At 43.0% G+C, this 23,445-nt stretch overlaps 1 protein-coding gene across 1 annotated transcript in view; it reads left to right on the plus strand.

Annotated features, from left to right (window-relative positions):
* The window catches only part of LOC147014488 (SLAIN motif-containing protein 2-like), a 42,081-nt gene that overhangs the window by 12,455 nt on the left and 6,181 nt on the right, over nt 1-23,445 (plus strand).

Here is a 23,445-nt window from a genome sequence, read left to right on the forward strand (position 1 = left end):
GGACCGGACAGCATCCGGTCACGTGTCCTTTCTTTGTTCTTTTCACCCCATTTACATCTTCCATCTGCTTGGAAATCAGCCAACATAACAGCATTACATTACAAAAACAAAGGATTTCCTCAACTACAGACCAATTAGTTTATGCCTGGTGTTGGCTTAGTGGTGAGGGTGGTGGGCTTGGGATTCTAGGCTCCTGAGTTCAAATCCCCCTTGGCTGTTGAATTAATACCAGGTGGGGTTGACTGCTTGTCATCCTTCCGAGGTCGGAAAAAATGAGTGCCAGCTTGCTGGTATCTTGTGCCGGAGTGGTGACTCATCCAGGATTGTACCCAATAGCCAAGGAGACTGCTTAGGCAGCACCAATGCTCTGCACAGAGGATGGTCCCAATGGATCAGATGGCATTGGCTTGCTTTCAATCATCAGCAAGGTCATGGAATCCATCATTGCAGTTGACAGTCATTCCTTTTCTCCAACGGACTCATCTCGGATAATCGATTCGGATTCAGTCCTGGTCACTCTACCTTGGACATGCTGTTGCTTCTCTCCCAACAATGGATGGAGGCCCTCAATATCAGACATGAGATCAGGGCTGTCCTTCTGGACATCTCATACTTTTGATAGTCCAGCATCCTGCTTTACTCTCCAAACTGTCCATGGCATCCAAGGCCACCTCCACTCTTAGATGACAGACTTCCTCCACTCTCGTAAAGGCCGTCACACCTTGACGTTTTAGCCAGCAATGGTAACGTATCAAAATGTATGTAAAACGCTGGCTTACGTTGAACTTTTGATGTTTTTTTTTTTAAGATTCGGACGTATTCATAACGAGTTGGTCGTATGCATAACATATAAGTAACGGACACAGAACGTTTCGTTGTCTTTTAGATAACTTATACCAATGAATGCTGAGCCTATTGTCAGCGTTCACAACCTATGCCCAACGATAGTCTAACTTATGCATAGCGTGCTGCATGTATCGCCGACGAACTTGTGGCGTAGCCTATTAAAAACCTGCCGCTCAACGATTTAAATCATAACCGCCGGAGAAATGGAAGTGTCAACATCGCAGTCACACCTTGGCGATCTTGCTAGCGTATGCCGACCTCTGAAAAATGAGTCTAAAACGCTGGCGCACGTCGAATACGGTATGGGTAAGTTTGGTATACGTGAATATAACGCTAAAGTACGCTATCATACGTCGTATTAAGTGGAGTACGTCTCTTGTAATTTTAAACGTGTTAAACATTTTACGACGTACTTGCTGTATGACACAGGTTCCGCATGCGATGGGAATAAGTTGTACGCACGATATGCGATCGTTGACACACGTCGACAAAAGTTACTTGTAAGGTGCTCATAAGTCGAAACACGTCGAGGTAATGGTTAGCGTCAGTGTTCCAGACTCCCGTTTGTTTTTTTTTTCTTTGGTATGACGGTGTTCAGCGTACAGTGCGGTTATGATTTAAATCGTTGAGCGGCAGCCTATTAATTATATTATATTATAACCGCACTAGAAATCGAAGTGTCAACATCACCGTCATACCGCAGGAAGGAGGAGGAAGAAGAAGAAAAAAATAAATAAAAAAAAAAACAGGGAGTCTGCAACACTGATGCGAACCATTACCTTGATGTGTTTCGACTTACGAGAACCTTACAAGTAACGTGTGTCTGTGTGTCAACGATCGCGTAACGTGCCTACAACACGTTACTCATAGGTTAGAAATAAGTTTTGGGTACACTAAACATTACCTCGACGTGTTTCGACTTGCAAGTAACGTGTGTCAACGATCGCGTGACGTGCCTACAACTTATGGCCAGCGTTATGCGGAACGTGTGAGTCATACGCTGGCATAAGTCTTAAAATTTAAAGCATGGAAAATTTGAGGACAACCAAAAAGTACAACGTTTAAAGCCAGCGTACTATGACGTATGGCAGTGTTTTTCAGCGTGCTCTCAATGTTATCAAAACTTACCCATAACGTATTTGACGTGTACCAGCGTTTTAGACAAATTTTCCAAAAATCGGCATAAGCTGGCTAAAACGTCAAGGTGTGACTGGGCCTTCACTAACGTGTGGCTCTTAATGGAACCCTTTTTATCCTCTCCCTGTCAAGGTTGGAGTACCTGAAAGCAGTGTTTGAGACCCCATATTATTCCTAATCTTCATGAATGATCTCACTGACTTTGGAAAATCCTCTATCCCTTTGCTGATGACTCCACACTCTGCCCTGACATCCCTCATCCTTCTGACAGGCACAGCAGCCTCTTCCCTCTCCTCAGACCTTGACAAAATCACAAACTGGTCAAACATTTGGAACAAGTCTTTCAATCTCTCGAAATCTCTCTCTCTCTCTCTCTCTCTCTCTGTCTCTGTCTCTGTCTCTGTCTCTGTCTCTGTCTCTGTCTCTGTCTCTGTCTCTGTCTCTGTCTCTGTCTCTGTCTCTGTCTCTGTCTCTGTCTCTGTCTCTGTCTCTGTCTCTGTCTCTGTCTCTGTCTCTGTCTCTGTCTCTGTCTCTGTCTCTGTCTCTGTCTCTGTCTCTGTCTCTGTCTCTGTCTCTGTCTCTGTCTCTGTCTTGTCTCTATCTCTGTGGTCTGTCTCTGTCTCTGTCTCTAGGGTTCCTTTCTCCGTCTCTATCTCTAGGTTCCTCCGTACATTTCTCCCCTCATTCTTCAAAAAAAAAAAAAAAAAAAAAAAAAAAAAAAAAAAAAAAAAAAAAAAAAAAAAAAAAAAAAAAAAAAATTTATTTCTCTATATTTTTCTTCTGTTTTCTTTCTTTTCTTTTCTCTCATGCTTTTTTTCTCCTCATTTCTCTTCTCTTCTCCTTACTTTTCTTCCTGCTTTCTCTTCTCTCATTTTCATTTTCTTTCTTCTCTCTCTCTCTCATTTCCTCTCTCTCTCTGTCTTCTTTCTCTATTTTCTCTCTCTCTCTCTCTGTCTCTGTCTCTCTCTCTCTCTCTCTGTCTCTCTCTCTCTCTCTGTCTCTCTCCGTTTCTCTCTTCTCCGTTTCTCTCTCTCTCTGGTTTCTCTTCCCCTTTGCCTTTCTTTCTCTCTTTCTCCTTTCCCTTTCTTTCTCTCCCTTTCTTTCTCCTATTCTCTCTTCTCTCTCCGTCTTCTCACTCAAACTGGTCCTTGTCTTTGTAAAGTCCTTCTTCTTAGTAACACATGAGCCCCATCCAATCTTGTTCTCAGAACCATGCTTAAGATCATTGAATCGCCGCCATTGCCAACAGGTCGCATCTCTCAGTCTTATTCCGCATCATTTCTGGTTTTACATGTCGCCACCAGTTTCTTTATTCTCCAGGACATCGGCAGTCCATCCAGCAACCCCAGAGTGAACTGCCGAAATATCCAGAACCACTGTTTCACCTCCACTAATTTAATTTTATTTTCCTGTTTGTGAATCGACGAGATTTCTAACTTATTTACATTTTAATGACGAGATTTCCGACGACGAGACATTTTATTTCGATGAGACATTTTCGACATCGACGAGACATTTTTGAGACGATGAGATTTTTTATCGATGAGATATTTTTGATGACGACGATGATGACGATGAGACATTTTCGACGATGGAGACGCGACGATTTTTTCGACGATTTATTTCGACGACGACATTTTCGACGATCTTTCGTTTCTTTCGACGATTTACACTTTGATCGACGACACTTTCGACGACGAGACATTTCGACGACGATTTCGCTTTTCGACGACGATTTTGATCGACGAGATTTTCGACGACGAGATTTTATCGATGAGATTTTATCCTTGCTTTCTTCGACGACAGATTTTCTCGACGTTTTCGACGATAAGCCAAGACGATGGTTTTCTCTCGAGACGATAAGGAGACGACGGTTTTCGACGATTTACATTGCCTTCTCCTCGATTTATCGTTTTCGACGACGAGACGTTTTCGACGACATTTCCGGAGATTTTCATCGAGATTTTAATGAGACATCGAGCATTTTCGACGATCCGGGAGATTTCTTGATCGCAGGATCTCGACGAGATTTTCGACGATTTCTTCTTCTTTTTTTCGACTCGGATTTTTCCTTTTTTCTTTCCTCTCTTTCTGCTTCTTCTTCCCTTCTTCTTTCTCTCACGACTGACTTCCTTCCTTCCTTTTCTCTCTCGCCTTCCTCTCTCTCTCGACCTCGACTTCCTGTCCTTTCCTCGACCGACTCTCCTCTCTTCCTTCTCTCCCCCGACCTCTCTTTTCTTCCTTTCTTCCTTTCTTTCTTTGTTTCTGTCTGTCCTTCTTCTCCTATTTTCTCTCTCGACCGACTTCTTTCTGTCTTTCTCTTCTTCCTTTCTTTCTTTCTCAGACCTCGACTTTCTCCGTTTCATTTCTTCTCCCTTCTTCTTCTTTCTTCTCTCTCTCTTCATCTTTCTCTCGACTTCTGTTTCTCTTTCTCTCTCTCCCTCGACTTTCTCTTCTTCCTTCTCTCTCCGTCTTCTCTCAGTGTCTCTCCTCATTTCTTCATGCCTCCTGACTCCAATCTCTTCATTTTTTCTCAACAATGATCGAAGAGGTTCAGTCACTCAAACTCTCGGGTCTCACCCTCAACCATGATCTCTCTTGGGCAAGCCATGTTTTAAAGTTGCCCTGACTGGCTGTCCTCCACCATGCAAAGTCCTTTCTTGGTACACATGAGCTCCTATCCACCAACAAGAATTTCATCCACAGCTTGATTGAGAACTACTCTCCCCTGTGAGATAACTCCCCTGCCTCACATGTTGCTCAGCTTGATGCCGTGGAAACTAAGGCTTTCAAGATCATTGGAATCGCTTCGCCATTGCCAACAGGTCGGTAATCTCTCAGTCTTATTCCGCATCATTTCTGGTTTTACATGCTCAACAGTCTCCATACTCAGCCCCCAAGTATCTCCAGGACACGTGCAGTCCACGAGCAACCCCCTCAGAGTGAAACTGCCGAAATATCCAGAACCACTGCTCACCTCCACTCAATTTATTCCTCTATTTTCCTGTTTGTGGGAACTTCATTTTCTTCTTTCAATCGACGACATATTTTCCTCGACGATTTCCTTCCTATACACTTTCATCGACGACTCTTCCTTCAATTTAATCTTATTACACACACTTTGAGACATCGACGACACTTCGAGACCTCCACTTACGACGGAAGACACTCCTCGACTCGACGATTTCTCTGACTTCCACTTCGACGATGATCACTTCCATCGACTCGACGACACTTCTTCGACGGATGAGACTTTCGACGACTTGCCGATGACACTTCTAATTTCTTCGACGATTTACATTTCTTTCGACGACCACATCTTCACGATTTAGATTTCGACGACTTTTCGATCACACTTCTTACCCCCCCACCCACGACATTCGATCCATTATTAATTCTCGCATCGAGATTTTCGACGACGAGACATTTCGATTATTTCGACGATTTACATTTTTTTCGCGACGATTATTAATTTTTCACGACGCAGAGATTTCTTTACATCGACTCGACGATTTTCGACCTCTACTTCTCGACGATTATTTTTTAATGGATGAGATTTTCGACGTGATTGAGATTTTCGACGATGAGATTTTCGACGATTTATAGATTCTTCGACGATTTCTTCGACTTTCGAGACTTTTCGACGACAGATTTCTTTCGACGATTGCCTGACAGATTCTATCGACATCGACATTAAGCTCGAGACGGCTGCCTTCGACATCGATATTTTCGAGCATCGATTGGTTTTCGACGATTTATGATTGCCTTCGACCGACGAGACATTGCTTCGGTTTTCGATTTGATCGACGACGTTTTCGACGATTTAGATTGCCTTTCGACGATTCCACTTCCGAGATTTTCGACGACGACTTTCCTCGACGAGATCGAGGAGATTTCCGACGAGATTTCCTCCGAGGATTTCCGACGATACTTCCGAGATTTCTCGACGATTTTCCACGATTTCCTTTCCTCTCGACACTCGACTTTCTTCCTTTTCTTCTTCTTACTCTTCCTTCGACTCGATTTCTTCTTTCTTCCTTTTTCTTTCTTTCTTTCCTCTCGACTCGATTTCTTCCTTTCTTCTTTCTTTCCTCGATCGATTTCCTTTCTTCCTTTCCTTCTCGACTTCGATTTCCTTCCTTCCTCGACTAGATTTCTTCTTTTTCTTTTCTTTCTTTTCTTCCTCTTCGACCTCGGATTTCTTCTTCCTTTCTTTCCGACCGATTTCTTCTTCGACTCGACCGAGATTTCCTTCTTCCTTCTTTTCTCTCTCGACTCGACTTCTTCCTTCCTTTCCTTCCTTTCCTTTTCTCCTCGACTCGACTTCCTTCTTTTCCTTCTACGATTTCTTTCTTTTTCTCTCGACTCGATTTCCTTTCTTTTCTTCTTCTTCTTCCTCGACTCGATTTCTTCCTTTCCTTTTCCTTTTTTTTCCTCGACTCGATTTCCTTTCCTTTCCTTTTTCTTTCCTCGACTCGATTTCTTCTTTTCTTTCTTCTTTCCTCGACTCGATTTCCTTCTTTCTTTTTCTTTCCTTTTTTCGACCAGACTTTTTCTTCTTTTTCTTTCCTTGACTTCCTCGACTCGACTTTCCTTCCTTCTTTCTCTTTCTTCTCTCTCGACCTTCTTCCTTTCCTTTTTTCTTTCCTCGACTCGATTTCCTTCCTTTCTTCTTCTTTCTTTCGACTCCACTTCTTCTTTCCTTTCCTTTCCTCGACTCGATTTCTTCTTCTTCTTTTCTTTCCTCGACTCGATTTCCTTCCTTTCCTTTTCTTTTTCTTTCCTTTCGACTCGATTTCCTTCTTTTTCTTCCTTTTTCTTTCGATCGATTCTTCCTTTTTCTTCTTCTTTTCTTTTCTTTTCTTCCTCGATCGATTTCTTCTTCTTTCCTTTCTTTTCCTTTTTTCTTTTCTCGATCGATTTCTTCTTTCCCTTTTCTTTCCTTTTCTTTTCTTCGACGACGACTTCTTCTTTTTCTCTTCTTCCTTTCTTTCCTCGACTCGACTTCTTCTTCTTCTTCCCACTCGACTGATTTCTTCTTTTTCTTTCCTCGACTCCGATTTCTTCTTTCCTTCTTCCTTTCTTCTTCCTTCTTTTTTCTTCCTTTCCTTCTTTCTTCTCTTTCTTCCTCGACTCGATTTCCCCTTCCTTTTTCTTCTCCTTCTTCCTTTCTTTTCTTCGACTTTCGACTCTTCCTCTTTCTTCCTTCTTCTTTTTCTTTTTTCCTCGACTCGATTTCCTTTCTTTCTTCCTTTCTTCCTTCTTCGACTTCTTCTTCTTTCCTCTCGACTCTGACCGACTCTCTTCCTTTTGACTTCCTTCTTCTTTCTTTTCTCTCGACTCCTCGGATTTCCTTCTTCCTTCTTCCTTCCTTTCCTTCTCTCTCCTTCCTTTCTTCCTTCCTTCTCTCTCTCTCTTTCTCGACCGACTCTTCCTCTTCCTTCTTTCCTTTCTTCGATTTCTTTCTCCTTTCGAGACCGACTTCTTCCTTCTCTTCTTCTTCTCCTTCTTCTTTCTTCCTCGACTGACTTCTTCCTTCTTCCTTCTTCCTTCCTTCTTCCTTCCTTTCTTTCTCCCTCTCTGACCCCACTTCCTTCCTTTTCTTCCTTCCTCCTTCTTCTCTCTCGACCGACTTCGACCTTTCTTCCTTCCTCCTTCTTCCTTCTTCCTTTCTTTCCTCACGACCTCGACTTCCTTCCTTTTCCTTTTCCTTTCTCTTCTCCTCTCGACTGACTTCTTCCTTTCTTCCTCTTTCTTCCTTTCCTTTCTTTTCTTCCTCGACTCCTCAGACTTTCCTTCCTTTTTCCTTCCTTTTCCTCTTTTCTTCCTTCTTCCTTCTTTCTTCCTCTCGACGACTTCCTTTCCTTCTTCCTCTTTCCTCTCGACTTTCCTTTCTCTTCCTTCTTCCTCTTCCTTCCTGACTCTTCTTCTTCCCTCTTTCCTCTCGACTGACTTCTTCCTTTCCTTTTCTTCCTTTCTTCCTTCCTTTCTTCCTTCTTTCTCGACTCTAGACTGACTTCCTTCCTTCTTCCTTCTTCCTTCCTTCTTCTTCTTCCTTCTTCTTCTCTTCCTCTTCGACCCCTCGACTTCCTTCCTTCCTTCTTCCTTTCTTCCTTCTTCCTTTCTCTTCCCCTCTGACCGACTTCCTTCTTCCTTCTTCCTCTCCTTCTCCTTCTTCTTCCCCTCGACTGACTCTCCTTCCTCTTCCTTTCTTCCTTTCTTTCTTTCCCCCCTCGACCGACTTCCTTCCTTCTCTTCCTTTCTTTCCTTCTTCTTCTCCCCTCTTTGACCGACTCTCCTTCCTTCCTTTCTTCTTCTTCCTTTCTTTCTCCTCTCGACTCGACTTCTCTTCCTTTCTTCCTTCCTTCTTCTTCCCTCTCTCGACCTCGACCCTCGGGGATTGACTTCCTTCTTCCTTTCCTTCTCCTTTCTCTCTCGACCGACTTCCTTCTTCCTTTCTTCCTTCTTCTTCCTTCGACTTCTTCCTTTCTTCCTCTTCTTTCTCCCCCCTCGACCAATCTCGACTTTCTTCCTTCTTCTTCCTTTCTTCTTCTTTCTCTTTCTTCCTCTTCTTCCTAGACTTCTTCTTTCTTCCTCTTCTTCTTCTTCCTCTCGACCGACTTCCTTCCTTTCTTCTTTTCTTCTTTTCTCTCGACCGACTTTCCTTCTTTCCTTCCTTTCTTCCTTTTCTTCTTCCCTCTCGACTCGACTTCCTTCTTCCTTCCTTCCTTTTCTTCCTTTCTTTCCTCTCGACTCGACTTTCCTTCCTTCCTTCCTTCTTCCTTTCCTTTCTTCCTCGACCGACTCTTCCTTCTTCCTTCCTTCCTTCCTTCTTTTCTTCCTCGACTCGACTTTCCTTTCCTTCTTCCTTCTTCTTCCTTCTCCTTCTTCGACCCGGATTCCTTCTTTCTTTTCTTTCTTCTCTCTTCAGACCTCGATTTCCTTCCTTTCCTTTCTTCCTTCTTCCTTTCTTCTCTTTCTCCCCCTCTCGACCGACTTTCCTTCCTTCTCTTCCTTTTCTCCTTCCTAGACTGACTCCTTTCTTTCTTCCTCTCTCGACCTCGACTTCTTCTTCCTTCTTCTTCTCTTCTCTCCTCGACCTCGACTTCTTCCTTCTCTCTTCCTTCTCCTTTCCTCTCTCTCGACCTCACTTCCTTCTTTCCTCCTTCTCCTTTCCTTCTTCCTTCTCTATCCTCACGACTCGGATTTCCTTCCTTCTTCCTTTCCTTTTTCTCTTTCCTTTTCTTTCTTTTCTTCCTTTTTCTTCTTTTTCTTCTTTTCTTCCTTTCTTTCCTTTCTTCCTCGACTCGATTCCCCCTTTTTCCTTTCTTTCCTTTTTCAAAAAAAAAAGTTCTTTCCTCGACTCGACAAAAAAAAAAAAGTTCCTTCTTCTTTTTTTTTTCTTCCTCGACTCCGACTTTTCCTTTCCTTTTTCCTTCTTTTTCTTCGACTTTTCTTTTCTTCCTTTCCTTCTTCTTTTCCTCGACTCGATTTCCTTCTTTCTTTCTTTTCCTCGACTGATTTCTTCTTTTCTTTCCTCGACTGTGATTCTTCCTTCTTCCTTTCTTCCTTTTTCTTCTTCCTTTTCTTCCTTCTCCTCTGACTCGACTTTCCTTTCTTTTCTTCCTTTTCTTCTTTCTTTTCTTTCTCCTCGATTTCCTTCTTCTTCCTTTCTTTTTTCCTTCTTCTCCCCCCCTCTACGACTCGACTTTCTTCTTCCTTCCTCGACCATCTTTTCTTTCCTTTCTTTCCTCCTCGATTCGATTTCCTTCCTTTTTCCTTCTTTCTTCTCTCTCGACTCAGATTTCTTCCTTCCTTCTTTCGACTTCCTTCCTTCTTCTCCTTTTCGACTTCCTTCTTCCTCTTTCGACTTCCTCGACTTTCCTCTCCAGACCTTTCCTTCTTCTCTCCCCCCAGACCGCCTCGACTTCCTTCCTTTTTCTGACCGACCTTTCTTCTTTTCTTCCTCCTTTCTCGACTCGATTTCTTCCTTCTCCCTCTCTCCCCCAGACTCGGACTTCCTTCTTTCCTTCCTTCTTCACGACTCGACCGATTTCCTTCCTTCTTCTTCTTTCTCTTTCCTCGACTCGACTTTCTTTCTTCTTCCTTTTCCTTTCCTCGACTCGATTTCCTTCCTTTTCCTTCCTTTTCTTTTCCTTTCTCCTTTTCTTCTTTTCGACTCCCGATTTCTTCCTTTCTTCTTCCTTTTCTCTCTCGACTCGGACTTTCCTTCTTCCTCTTTCCTTTTCTTTCCTCGACTCCTCCGACTCCGATTTCTTCTTCTTCTTTCTTCTTTTTCTTTCCTCTCGACTGACTTTCTTCTTTCTTTTTTCTTTCTCGACCTCGATTTCTTTTTTTTCCTTCTCTTTTCCTCGACTCTTCTTCCTTTCTTCTTCTTTTCTTCCTCGACTGGATTCCTTTCCTTTTCTTTTTCTCTTTCTTTTCTTCCTCGACTCGACTTCTTCCTTCTTCCTTTCCTTTTCTTCCTTCTTCTTTTCTCTCCTCAGACCGACTTCCTCTTTCCTTCTTTCCTTTTCTTCCTCGACTGGGATTTCTTCTTTTCTTCCTTTCTTCCTTCTTCCTTTCTTTCTTCCTCGACTCGACTTCCTTCCTTCTTCTTCCTTTCCTTTTCCTCTCTCCTCGACCTCGACTTTCCTTTCTTCCTTTTCTTCCTTCCTCGGGATTCTTCCTCCCTGATTCCTTCCTTCTTCTCCTTTCGACTGCGCAAAAGGTTCCTTTGATTTTTAAAAAAAAAAAAGTTTTTTGATTCTGATTTTCTTCTTTTCCTTTCCTTCGACTCGATTTCTTCCTTTCCTTTCTTTCCCTCGACTCGATTTCTTTTCTTTTCCTTTTCTTCTCTACGACCTCAGATTTCCTTCCTGACTTTCTTTTCGACCTCTTCTTTTCTCCCTCTCGACTCGATTTCCTTCCTTCTTCTTCTTCCTTTTCCTTTCTTTTCCTCGACTCGACTTCTTCTTCCTTTTTCTTTCTTCTCCTCGACTGTGACTTCCTTCCTTTTCTTCTTCCTTCCTTCTTTCTCCTCGACTCAGACTTTCCTTCCTTCCTTTCTTCCTTCTATTCTCTCTCCCTGACTTGACTTTTCTTCCTTCCCTTTCCTTTCTTTTCTTCCTTCGACCTCGATTTCTTCCTTTTCTCTTCCTTTCTCGACCTCGACTTTCTTTCTCTTCCTCTACGATCGATTTCTTTCCTTTCCCTTTTCCTTCTTCTTTTCTTCCTCGACTCGATTTCTTCCTTTCTTTTCCTTTCCTCGACTCGATTTCCTTCTTCTTCTTCCTTTTCTTCTTTCTCGACCTCGATTTCTTCTTCCTTCTTTCTTCTTCCTCGACTCGATTTTCCTTTCTTTTTCTTTTTCCTTCCTTCTTCCTCGACTGACTTCTTCTTCTTCTTTCCTTTTCTTTTTCTTTCCTCGACTCGATTCCTCTTTTTCTTTCTTTCTTCCTTTTCTTCCCTCGACTCGATTTCCTTCGCTTTTCTTCTTTTCTTCTTTCTTCCCTCGACTAGATGACTTTTCTTCCTTTTCCTTTCTTTCTCGACTCGACTTTCTTTCCTTTCTTCCTTTCTTCCTCGACTCCGATTTCTTCTTCTTTTTCCTCGACTCGACTTTCTTCCTTTTCTTTCCCTTCTCCTTCCTCGACTCGATTCTCTCCTTTTCTTCCTTCCTTCTTTCTCGACCTCGATTTCCTTCTTCCTTCTCTTTCTTCCTTTCTCGACTCGATTTCTTCCTTCCTCTCGACTCGATTTCCTTTTTCCTTCCTCTTCTTCCTTTCTTCCTCTCGACTCGATTTCTTCCTTTCTTCCTTCCTCGACTCGATTTCTTCTTCTTCTTTCCTTCTTCCTTCGACCTCGATTTCTTCCTTCCTTCTTCCTTCCTCGACTCGACTTCCTTCCTTCTTCTTCCTCGACTCGATTTCCTTCCTTCTTTCCTTTCCTTCTCGACCTCAGATTTCCCTTCTTCTTTCCTTTCCCTTTCCTTTCCTTCTTCTTCCTCGACCCTGGGATTCCTTCCTTCCTTCTTTCTTCCTCTCTCGACCCTCGACGTTTCTTCCTTTTCTTCCCTTTTTCTTCCCTTCTTCTTCCTCGACTCGATTCTTCCTTCTTCTTCCTTCTTCTCCTTCTCGACCGATTTCTCTTCCTTTTCTTCTTCTTCCTCGACTCGATTCTCTTTTTTCCTTCTTTCCTTCCTCGACCTCGATTTCCTTCCTTTCCCTTCCTTCTTCCTTTCCTTTCCTCTCTCGACTCGACTTTCCTTCTTCTTTTCTCGATTCCTTCCGACTCGATTTCCTTCTTCCTTTCCTCGATCTTTCTTTCTCGATGACGCCTTCTTTCCTTTCTCTTTCCTTTCGACTCGATTTCTTCTTCTTCCTTCTTTTTCCTCGACTCGGATTTCTTCCTTTTTCTTTTTCTTCTCGATCGATTTCCTTCTTTCTTCTTCCCCAGACCCCAGACTTTCTCTTCTTTTTTCCTTTCTTCCCAGACTCGATTTCCTTCTTCCTCTTTTTTTCTTCCTTTTTCTTCCTTTCTTTTTCTTCCCTCGACTCGATTTCTTCCTCTTTTCTTCCTTCCTTTTTCTTTCTTCCTCGGACTCGACTTTCTTCCTTCCTTTTTCTTCTTTCCCTTTTCTTCCTTCTTTTCTTCCTCAGACTGACTTCCTTCCTTCCCCCCCTGACCTCTCTTTTTCTTCTTTCTTCGACTCGATTTCTTCCTTTTCTTTTTTCTTCTTTTTCTCGACTCGACTGATTTCCTTCTTTTCTTCCTTCTTCCTTTCTCCCCTCGACTGATTTCTTCCTTCTTCTTTCCTTCTCTTCTCGACTCGATTTCCTTCCCTTTTTCCTTCTTCTTTCCTCTCGACTGATTTCTTTTCCTTCGACTCGATCTTCTTCTTTCCTGCCTCCCTTCGACTCGATTTCCTTCTTCCTTTTCTCTTCCTTTCTTCTCGACTTTCCTGATTTCTTCCTTCACGACTTTTTCTTCCTTTCGACGACTTTCCTTTTTCTTCTTCCTTTCTCTCTTTCTTCCTCTTCGACTCGATTTCTTCTTCCTTCTTCCTTTCCTTTTCTTCCTCTCGACCTCGATTTCCTTCCTTCCTTCTTTCTTTTCTTTTCTCGACTCGATTTCCTTCCTTTTCTTCTTTTCTTTTTTCCTTTTCTTCCTCGACTCCTCGGATTTTCCTTCTTTTTCTTTCTTCCTCGACCTCGATTTCTTCCTTTCCTTCCTTTCTCGACCTCGATTTTTCTTTTCTTCTTTCCTCGACCTCGACTTCTTCCTTTCTTCCTTCCTTTCGACTCGATTTCCTTCTTTTCTTCTTTTCCTCAGACTGATTTCTTCTTCTTCCTTCCTCGATTCGACTTCTTCTTTCCTTCCTCGACTCGATTTCCTTTTTCTTCCTTCCTCGACCTCTTCCTTTCTTCTTCTCCTTTCGACTCAGATTTTCTTTCCCTTCCTCGACTCGACTTCCTTCTTTCTTCCTTTTTCCTCGACTCGATTTCTTCCTTTTCTTTCTTCCTCGACTCGACTTCTTCCTTTTCTCTTCTTTCCTCGACCAGACTTTCTTTTCCTCGACTCGATTTCTTCTTCTTTCTTCCCTCGACTCGACTTTTTTTTCTTCCTTTCTTCCTTCTTTCTTTGACTTCCCTCTGACTTAGGGATTCTTTTCTTCTTTCTTTCCTTTCTTTTTTTTCCTCGACTCGATTTCCCTTTCTTTCTTTCTTTCTCTTCCTCGACTCGATTTCTTTTCTTCTCTTCTTCCTTTTTCTTCCTTTTCTTCTCGACTTCGACTTTCTCTTTCCTTTTTTCTTCTCCCCTCGACTCGACTTCTTCTTCCTTTCTTCTTCCTTCCCTCGACTGACTTCTTCCTTCCTTCCTTTTTCTTTTTCTTCCTCGACCTCGGATTTCCTCTTCCTTCTTCTTCCTTTTCTTCCTTTCTTTTCTTCCTCGACCGACTTCTTCCTTTTCTTTCCTTCTCGACCTCGATTCCTCTTCCTTCTTCTTCCTTCGACCTGACTTCTTCCTTTCTTTTCTTCCTTCTTCTTTTTCTTCCTCGACCTCGATTTCCTCCTTTTCTTCCTTTTTCTTCTTTCCTCTTTCCCCCAGACCGACTTCCTCCTTCTTTCCTTCTTCTTTCCTTTCCTTCTTTTCTTCCTCGACCTCGACTTCCTTCCTTTTCTTCTTCCTTCTTCCTCGACCTCGACTTCTTTCCCTTCCTTCCTTCTTCGACCGATTTCCTTCTTCTTCTTTCCTCGACTCGACTTTCTTCTTGGGCTTCCTTTCTCCTCGACTGACTTTTCTTCCTTCCTCGACTTCTTCCTTTTTCTTTCCCTTCTTCTTTCTTTCTTCCTCGACTCGTGATTTCCTTCCTTTCCTTTTCTTCCTCGACCTTTCTCCTTTCTTCTTCCTCGACTCATCCTGACTCGGATTTCCTCCTCCGCTCTTCCTTCTTCTCCTTCTTTCTCCCTCGACCTCGACTTCTTCCTTCCTTTCCTTCCTTTCTTCTTTTCTTCCTCGACCGAGATTCCTTTCTTCTCTTCTTTCCTCGACTGATTCCTCTCCCTCTTCCTTTCTTCCTTTTTCTTCCTCGACCTCGACTTTCCTTCCTTTCTTCCTTCTTCTTCTCTCGACCCTCGACTTCTTCCTCTTTCTTCCTTTCTTCCTCGACTCGACTTCTCTTCCTTTCTTCTTCCTCGACTCGACTTTCCTCTTTCTCGACTCGATTCTTCTCCTCGACTGGATCTTCCTTCTTTCTTCCTCGACCTCGACTTCCTTCTTCCTTTCCTTTTCTCTTCCTTTTTCTTTCTTCCTCGACTGACTTCTTCCTTCTTTCTTTCTCTTCTTCCCTTTCTCTCGACTCGATTTCCTTCTCTTTCTCGACTCGACTTTTTCTTTCCTTTTCTTCCTTTCTTCTTCCTCGACCTCGATCTTCTTTCTTCCTTTTCTTTTCTTCTTCCTCGACTCGACTTTCCTTCCTTCTTTCTTTCTTCTTTCTTCCCTCACGACTCGACTTCCTTCTTTTCTTTCCTTTTCTTCTTCTTTTCTTCTCTCTCCTCGACCTCGACTTCTTCCTTCCTCTTCCTTCTCCTCTCTTTCTCTCGACTGGATTTCTTCCTTCTCCTTCTTTCCCTCGACCTCGACTTCTTCCTTTCCTTTCTTCCTTCTTCCTTCTTTCTCTCGACCGATTTCTTCCTTCCCTTCTCTTCCTTTTCCTTCTTTCTTTCTTCCTCGACCCTGACTTCCTTCCCTTTTCTCTTCCTTTCTTCCTTCTTTCTCCTCGACTCCTCGACTTTCCTTCCCTTCTTCCTTCTTTCCTCGACCTCGACTTCCTCCTTTTCCTTTCCTTCTTTTCTTCCTCGACTGTGATTTCTTCCTTCCTTCTTCCTTTCCTTTTCTTTCCTCGACTCGGGATTTCTTCCTTTCCTTTCTTTTCTTCCTTCTTCTTCTCGACCTCGACTTCCTTCCTTTTCTTCCTTTTCTTCCTCGACTCGACTTCTTCCTTTTCTTTCTTCCTTTCCTTCTTTCTCTTCTCCTCGACCGACTTTCCCTTCCTTTCCTTCTTCCTTAGACCTCATCCTCACTCGACTTTTCCTTCTTCTTCTTCCTCGACCTCGATTTCCTCTTCCTTCTTTCTTCCTTTTCTTCTTCTCTCGACCTCGATTCTTCCTTCTTCTTCTTTCTTCCTTTTCTTCCTCGACTAGACTTCCTTCCTTCTTCCTTCTTCCTTTTCTTCTCAGACTCGACCGATTCTTCCTTTCTTCCTTTCTTCCTTCTTTTCTTTTTTCTTTCTTCCTCGACTGACTTTCCTTCCCTTCCTTTTCTTTTTCTTTCCTTCTTTTTCTTTCTTTTCTTCTTCCTCGACTCGGGATTTCTTCCTTCCTTCTTCCTTCTTTCCTCGACTCGACTTCTTCCTTCTTCTTCTTCTTTCTCCCTCGACTCGATTTCTTCCTTTTCTTCTTCTCGTGACCTCGACTTCCCTTCCTTTCTTCCTTCTTCCTTTTCTTTCTTCCTCGACTCGACTTTCTTTCCTCGACCAGGATTTCCTTCTTCCTTTCTTCTCTTCCTTTCTTCTTCCTCGACCTCGACTTTCCTTTTTCTCTTCCTTTCTTCTTTCTCTCGACCGACTTCCTTCCTTCTTCTTCTTCCTTTTTCTTTCTCCTCGACTCGACTTCTTCCTTCCCTTCTTCCTTCTTCTTCTCCTCGACCGATTTCCTCTTCCTTCCTTCTTTTCTCCTCGACCGACTTCCTTCCTTTTCTTCCTTCTCCTTCTCCTTCTTTCTTCCTCAGACCGACTTCTTCCCTTCCTTTCTTCCTTTTCTTTCTCCTCGACTGATTTTCCTTCTTTTCTTCCCTTCTTCTTTCTTCGACCTCGACTTCCTTTCCTTCTTCCTTCTTCTTCCTTCTTCCTTCTTTCTTCCTCGACCTCGACTTTCTTCCTTCCTTCTTTTTCCTTCTTCCTTTCTTTCTTCCTCGACTCGATTTTCTTCCTTCTTCTTCTTCTCGACTCGATTTCTTTCCTTTCTTCCTCTTCTCCCCTGACTGACTTCTTCCTTCCCTTTCTTCCTTCTTCTTTCCTCGACTGACTTCCTTCCTTCTTCTTCGACTTCCGATTCTTCCTTCTTTTCCTCGACCTCGACTTTCCTCTTCCTTCCTTCTTCCTGACTGACTTCCTTCTTCCTTCTTTTTCCTTTCTTTTCTCCTCGACTCGGGATTTCTTCCTTCCTTCCTTTCTTCTTTCTTTCTCCTCGACCTGATTTCCTTCTTCCCTCGACTGATTTCTCCTTTTCTTCCTTTCTTTCTCTCGACTCGATTTCCTTTCCTTTTCCTTCTTCCTTTCTTTCCTCGACCTTCTCGATTTCTTTTCTTCCTTCTTCCTTTTCTTTTCGACTTCCTTTCTTGACCTTTTCCTTCCTTTTCTTCCTTCTCCTTTTTCTTCCTTTCTTTCTCTCCTCGACTGGATTTCCTTCCTTCTTCCTTTTCTTCCTTTTCTTTCTTTCTCTCGACCGGATTCTTCCTTCCTTCCTTTCTTCTTTCTTCCTCGACTTTCCTCGACTTTCCTTTCCTTCCCTTTCTTCTCTTTTCTTCTCTCGACCGACTTCTTCCTTCCCTTCCTTTCTTCTTCTCTCTCGACTGGACTTCCTCCCCTTCTTCCTTCTTCCTTTCTTTCTCCTCGACTCGATTTCTTCCTTCCTCTTCCTTCCTTTTCTTTTCTTCCTCGACTTCGGGATTTCTCCTTCCTTTCTTCTTCTTTTCTTTCTTCCCCTCGACTCGGATTTCTTCTTTTTCTTTTCTTCCTCGACTCGATTTCCTTTCTCTTCCTTCTTTCTTTTTCTCGACTCGGGATTCCTTTTTCCTTTCTTCCTTTCCTTTTTCTTCTTTTCTTCCTCGACTCGATTCTTCTTCCTTCTTTTCTTTCCTTTCTTTCCTCGACTCGATTTCTTCCTTTTTCCTTCTTTTCTTTTTCCTCGATCTTCCTTCTCTCTCTTTTTCTTCTTTCTTCTCGACCGACTTCTCTTCCTTTTTTCTTCCTTTTCTTCTTCTTCTCCTCGACTCGACTGATTTCTTCCCTTTTTTTCCTTCTTCTTCTTTCTTCTTTCTTCCTCGACTGACCGATTTCTTCCTTCCCCCTTCCTTCCTTCTTTCTTTCTTTCTCTCGACCGACTCTCGACTTCCTTCTTCCCCAGACCCCACTTCTTCCTTTCCTTCCTTCCTCTCTTCCTCGACTCCTCGACTCCTTCCTCCTCTTCCTTTCTTCCCTTCTTTCTTCTCCTCGACCTCGGATTCTTCCTTCCTCTTCTTCTTCCTTCCTTCCTCGAAGACTTCTTCTTCCCTTCCCTTCCTTTCTTCCTTCTCCCTGACTCCGACCCTCGACTCCTTCCTTCCCTTTTCTTCCTTTCCTCCTTTCTCTTCCTCGACTGACTTCCTTCCTCTTCTCTTCTTCTCCTCAGACCGACTTTCCTTCTTCCTTCTTCCCTCTCGACTCTCCTTCTCCCTCCCTCTTCTCATTCCTCGACTCCTCGACTTCCTTCCTTTCTTCCTTCTTTCTCTCTCTCGACCCTTAGACTCTTCTTCCTCTTCCTTTCTTCCTCTTCCTCGACTCTCTCCTCGACCTCGACCGACTTCTTCCTTCTTCTTCCTTCTCGACCTCGACTTCCTCCTTCCTTCTTCCTTTCTCTCGACTCGATTTTCCTTCTCCTTCTTTCCTTCTCTTCTTCCTTCCTCGACCCTCCAGACTTGACTTCCTTCCTCTTTCTTCCTTCGACTAGATTTCTTCTTCCTTCTTCTTCTTCTTCCTCGACTGACTTCTTCCCTTTCCTTCCTTCTCCCTTCTTCCCCTCGACTGGACTCTTCTTCCTTCCTTTCCTTTCCTCGACTCGACTTTCTCCTTCCTTTTCTTCTTTCTTTCTTCCTCGACTGATTTCTTCCTTCCTTTCTCTGATGCAAAAAAAGGCAAAAAAGTTTCTTTCTCGATCTCGACTTCCTTCTTCCTTTCTCTTTCTCCTTTCTTCCTCGACTCGACTCGACTCTTCTTTCTTTCCTTTTCTCTCTCGACTCGACTCTTCCTTCCTTTTCTTTTCCTTTCCTTTTCCCCCAGACTTGACTTCTTCCTTCTTCCTTTCTTTCTTCCTCGACTGACTTCTTCTTCCTTTCTTTCCCTCGACTCGATTTCTTCCTTCTTCCTTTTTCTTCCTTCTTTCTTCCCTTCGACTCGATTTCCTTCCTTTTCTTCTTTTCTTCTTCTTCGACCTTCCTTCCTTTTCCTTCTTCCTTTTCTTTTCCTCGACTCGACTTCCTTCCTTCTTCTCCTTTTCTTCCTTTTCTTTCTTCGACTCGACTTCCTCTTTTCTTCTTCTTTCCTTCTTCTTTTCCTTCCTCGACTCGATTTCCTTCCTTCTTCCTTTCTTCCTTCTTTCTTCCCTCTCTCTCGACTCCTCGATTCTTCTTTTTCTTCTTTCCTTCTTTCTTTTCTCTCCTCGACTCGACTTCTTCCTTTCTTCCTTCTTCCTTTCTTTCTTTCTCTCAGACTCGATTTCTTCCTTCCTTCTTCCTTTCTTTCTTCTCGACTGATTTCTTCTTCCTTTTCCTCTCTCGACTTTCGACTTCTTCCTTTCTTCCTTCTTCCTTCTTCTTCCTCGACTCGATTTCTTCTTCCTTCTTCTTTCTCTCGACCCTGATTTCCTTTCTTCTTCCTTTTTCTTTCTCTCGACCTCGATTTCCTTTCTTCCTTCTTCTTCCTTTCTTCCTCGACCGACTTTCCTTTCTTCCTTTCTTCTCTTCCCCCTCGACTCGACTTCTTCCTTTCCTTCCTTCTTCCTTCTCGACTCTAGACCTCGACTCTCGACTTCTTCCTTTTCTCCTTCTTTCTCCTCTCTCGACTCGACTGTGACCTGGATTTCCTTCCTTCTTTTCTTCTCCTTTCCTCGACCTCGACTTCCTTCTTCTTCCTCCCTCTTTCTTCCTCTTCTCGACTGACTCTTCCTTCTTCTTTTCCCCTCGACTTTGACTTCCTTCCTTTCCTTTCCTTTCTTCCTCGACTCGACTTTCCTTTCTTTCCTTCTTTCTTTCCTTTCCTTTTCTTCCTCGACTCGACTTTCCTTCCTTTCTTCTTCTTTCTCCTTCTCTTCTCTTCTCGACTCTCGACTTTTCCTTCCTCTTCTTCCTTTTCTTCACCTTCTCGACTCGACCTTCTTCCTTTCTTTCTTCCTCTTCTTCCTTTCTTTCTTTCTTCCTTTCTCTCGACTCCTAGACCGACTTTCCTTTTCCTTCTCTTTCTCGACTCGACTCGACTCTTCCTTCCTTCTCTTCCTTTCTTCCTTTCTTCTCCTCGACTGATTTTCCTTCTTCCCTTCCTTCTCCTTCTCCTTCTTTCGACTCGACTCGACTCTTCCTCTTCCTTTTCCCTTCTTCTTCTTCCTTTCTTTCTCTCTCGACCTCGACTTTCTTCTTTCTTCCGCCTTTTCTTCCTTCTGACTTTCCTTCTTCCTTTTCTTTCTTCCTCGACTCGACTTCTTCCTTTCTTCCTTCCTTTTCTTCCTCGACTCGACTTCCTTTTCTTCTTTCTTCCTCGAATGATTCTTCCTTCTTCCTTCTTTTCTTCTCGACCTCGATTTCTTCCTTCTTCTTCTTTTCTTTCCTCTCTGATTTCCTCGACTTTCCTTCTTCCTTTTTTTCCTCGATTTTCTTCCTTTTCTTCCTTTCTTTCTTTTTCTTTTCCTCGACTGACGATTTCCTTCCTTTCTTCCTTTCCTCTTTCTTCTTCTTCTTCCTTTCGACTGGATTTTCCTTTCTTCTTTTTCTTCCTTTCTCTCGACTGACTTCTTCCTTTCTTTCCTTTTCTCGACCTCTCGACTCGGATTTCTTTTCTTCCTTTTCTCTTCCTCGACTCGACTTCTTTCCTTTTCTTTTCCGACCGCCGACTCGACCGACTTTCTTCCTTTTCTCCTTTCTTTTCTTCCGACTCGACTCGACTTCGATTTCTTCCTCTTTTCTTCCTTCTTTCCTCGACTCGACCTCGATTTCCTTCCTTCTTTTCCTTCTTAGACTTCTTTCCTCTTCGACCTCGCCGATTTCCCTTCTTCCTTTCTTTCCTTTCTTTCTTCTTTTTCTCCTCGACTCGACTTCTTTTCCTTTTTCTTCTTCCTCTCTTCTTCTCGACTGACTTTCTTCTTCTTCTTCTTTCTTTTCTTCCTCGACTCGACTTTCTCTTCCTTCTTCCTTCTTCCTTCTTTCTTTCCTCGACCTCGACTTCTCTTCCTTTTCTTTCTCGATTCGATTTCCTTCTTTCTTCCCCCTCGACTCGACTTCTTCCTTTTCCTTTCCTTTTTCTTCCTCGACAGATTTCTTCTTCCTCTTTCTTCGACTTCTTCCTCTCGACTCGGATTTCTTCTTCTTTTCCTTTTTTTTTATTTTCTCTCGACTCGATTTCTTCCTTCTCTTTCCTTTCTTTTCTTCCTTTTCCTTTCTCGACTCGATTTCCTTCTTCTTCCTTCTTTCCTTTCTTCTCCTCGACTCGACTTCCTTCTTCCTTTCTTCTTTTCTTTCCTCGACCGACTTTCCTTTTTTCTCCTTCTTTCTTCTTTCTTTCCTCGACCTCGACTGATTCCTTCCTTCTTCCTTCTTTCTTTCTTCTCTCTCGACTGACTTCTTCCTTCTTCCTTCTTTCTTCCTCGACCGACTTTCTTTCCTTTCTTCCTTCTTCTTCCTCGACTCGACTTCCTTCCTTTCCTTCTTCCTTTCCTCGACTGACTTTCTTCCTTTCTTCCTTTCTCGACTCGATTTCTTTCCTTCTTTTTCTTCTTCTTCTTTCTCTTCTCGACTCGACTTCTTTTTCTTCTTCCTTTCTTTTCTTCCTCGACTCGATTTCCTCTTCTTCCTTTCCTTTCTTCCTCGACTCGATTCTTCCTTTTCTTCTTTTCTTTCCTCGACCTCGACTTCCTTCCTTTCTTCTTTTCTTTCCTTCTACGACTCGATTCTTCCTTTTCTTCCTTCCTTTTCCTTTTCTTTCCTCGACTCGACTTCTTCTTCTTTTTCCTTCTTTTCTTCCTCGACTCGATTTCCTTTTTCTTCCTTCTTCCCTCGACGATTTCCTTTTTCCTTCCTTTTTCTTCCTTCTCTCGACTCGATCTTCCTTTTTCTTTCCTTTCTTCCTTTTTCTTTTCTTCCTCTTCTTCCTCGACTCGACTTTCTTCCTTTTCCTTCTTCCTCTCGACTCGACTTTCTTCTTTCTTTCCTTTCTTTCCTCGACTCGATTTCTTCCTTCCTTCCTTCTTCTTCCTTTCTCTCTTCGACTCGACTTCTTCCTTCTTTCCTTCTCTTTCTTTCCCTTCTCGACTGACTTCTTCCTTTTCCTTCTTTTCTTCTTCGACTTCAGATTTCCTTTTCCTTTCCTTCTTCTCTCGACTCGATTTTTTTCTTCCTTTCTCTTTTTCTTTCTTCCTCGACTCGACTTTCCTTCCTTTTCCTTCTTTCTTCTCGACTCGATTTCTTTTTCTTCTTCTTTCCTTCTTCTTTCTCCTCGACTCGACTTTCCTTTCTTCCTTCTTCTTTCTTCTGACCTTTCGACTCGATTCCTTCTTCCTTCTTCTCTCGACTTCTGAGATTCTTCTTCTTCGACCTTTTCTTCCCTTTCCTTCTTCCGATTCCTTTCTTTCTTCTTTCCTCGACTCGACTTCCTTTTTCCTTTCTTCCTTTCTCTTTCTTTCCTCGACCGACTTCTTCCTTTCTTCCTTTTCTTCTTTCTTCCTCGACCGACTCTTCCTTCTTCCTTTCCTCCCTCGACTCGATTTTCTTCTTTCTTCCTTCCTTCCTGACTCGACTTTCTTTCCTCTTCTTCCTTCCTCCTCGACTCGATTTCTTCTTTCCTTCCTCTCGCCTGACTGTGACTTCCTTCCTTTCTCCTTCCTTTTTCTTTCTTCTTTTTCCTTCTTCTCCTTCTTTCTTCTCTCTCGACCCCAGATTTCTTCTTTTCCTTCTTTCCTTTTTCTTCCTCGACTCGATTTCTTCCTTCTCTTTCTCTTCTTTCTTCCCTCTCGACTCGATTTCTTCTTTCCTTTTTCTTCTTTTTCTTTCCTCGACTCACGATTTCTTTCTCTTCTTCCTTTCTTTCTCGACTCGATTTCTTTCCCTCCTTTTCCTTTCTTTCTTCTCGACTCGATTTCTTTTTCTTTCCTTTCTTCTTCCTCGACTCGACTTCTTCCTTCTTTTTCTTCCTTTCTTTTCTTCCTCGACTCGATTTCCTTCCTTCTGACTTCTTCCTTTCGACTTCTTCCTCCTCTTCTTCCCTTTTCCTCGACCCTCTTCCTTTCCTTCCTTCTTCCTCTCTCCTTTCTCCTCTCGACTCGATTTTCCTTTTCTTTCCTTTCTTCTTTCCTCTTCTCCTCGACTCTGATTTCTTCCTTCCTTCTTTCTTCCCCTCGACCTCGACTCCTTCTTCCTTTTTCTTCCTTTTCTTCCTTTCGACCTCGACTTCCTTCCTTCTTCCTCTAGACTCGATTCTTCCTTTCCTTCCCTCCTCGACTCGACTTCCTTTTTCTTCTTTTCTCTCGACCTCGATTTCCTTCCTTTCCTTCCTTCTTCTCCCTCGACCTCGACTTCCTTCCTTTTCTTTCTTCATGACTCGACTGGAGACCTTCTTTCCTTCCTCTCGACTCCGACTTCTTCCTTCTTCTCTCTAGACCTCGACTTTCTTCCTTCCTTCCTCGACTCGATTTCTTCTTCTTCCTTCCTCGACCTCGATTTTTTCCTTTCCTTCCTTCCTCGACTCATGACTTTCCTTTCTTTTCTTCTCGACTCGACTTCCTTCCTTCTTCCTTTCTCGACTTCGATTTCCTTTCTTCCTCGACTCGACTTTCTTCCTTCTTCTTCTTCCTCGACTCGATTTCCTTCTTCCTTTCCTTTCCTCGACTACGACTTCTTCTTTCTTCCCCTTCCTCGACCTCGATTTCTTCTTCTTCCTTC

Source organism: Eptatretus burgeri, chromosome 13 (genome assembly GCF_056783735.1).
Source record: "Eptatretus burgeri isolate ZD-2024b chromosome 13, Ebu_testis_v1, whole genome shotgun sequence".
NCBI classification, from domain to species: Eukaryota; Metazoa; Chordata; class Myxini; order Myxiniformes; family Myxinidae; genus Eptatretus; species Eptatretus burgeri.